Below are 1047 nucleotides of genomic sequence, written 5' to 3'. Positions count from 1 at the left end.
CAAACAAACAAACAAACAAACAAACAAACAAACAAACAAACAAACAAACAAACAAGCAGACACACAAACAACAACAACAACCGAACTTCGACGTGCCAGTGTCCACTACGAAGGACGTAACTCCAGTCTCGCTATAGTCTGGCGCCCGCGCAACATTTTGTCTCCTTGCCCTTCATCTGGTCCCAAACACATTCAAATACACGTACATTCAAATGATTCGCTCTACCGTGACCTGAAGTTACAGCGGGAATGTCCTGTGTTAGGTACACACGTCTATGGTGTGACGTCACCTCAGATTCCATGGGTCCCACAGAATGACCGTTAGTTGGTACACATTCAGAGTGAATGATCTGAGACAGATAGACAGATAGACAGATAGACAGATAGACAGATAGACAGATAGACAGAAAGACAGACATATAGATAGACAGATAGACAGATAGACAGAAAGACAGTAAGACAGAAAGACAGACATATAGATAGACAGATAGATGCACAGGTAGATAGACAGCTAGACAGAAAGACAGACAGATAGATAGACAGCTAGACAGAAAGACAGACAGATAGATAGACAGCTAGACAGATAGACAGACATATAGATAGACAGATGGACAGAAAGACAGACAGGTAGATAGACAGATGGACGACAGATAGATAGACAAGAGTATCTCTACCGTAGTATTGCAAAGTTCTATTTGTCAAATGCCTCGTTTTGAGAAATTTGATATGGAATTCTTTAAAAGGTTTCACAACTTGTCAAACTCTTTCGAAGGCAGTTGTATGAATATCTTGATAACGACTCCGAATATTCTTACGATTTTTATAGAGCAGACAGAACATTTGGTTCTTTACCTCATGGTCTTAGAAACTCAAAACGGCCAAAATGTCATCAGAACTTCGCAATTATAAAGTGGTGATATGTATATACATACAAAGATATAGAGAGATAAAGATATAGAGGGACGGGAAGAAATATATTGCCTCTAGAACCACCCAAAATCTCGAACATCCCCCCCCCCAATCCCAATAAAAAACAAACAGCAAAAA

General features: G+C 39.7%; 1 protein-coding gene across 1 annotated transcript in view; it reads left to right on the top strand.

The window, feature by feature from the left end:
* The window catches only part of LOC106014229 (leucine-rich repeat-containing protein 74A), a gene marked incomplete at its 3' end in the record, with an annotated part of 17465 nt that overhangs the window by 5752 nt on the left and 10666 nt on the right, over positions 1–1047 (top strand).

This window comes from Aplysia californica, unplaced genomic scaffold, assembly GCF_000002075.1.
Source record: "Aplysia californica isolate F4 #8 unplaced genomic scaffold, AplCal3.0 scaffold00038, whole genome shotgun sequence".
NCBI lineage: Eukaryota > Metazoa > Mollusca > Gastropoda > Aplysiida > Aplysiidae > Aplysia > Aplysia californica.
The sequence above is the reverse complement of the archived record's forward strand: the minus strand, read 5'-3'. Positions and strand labels throughout refer to the sequence as shown.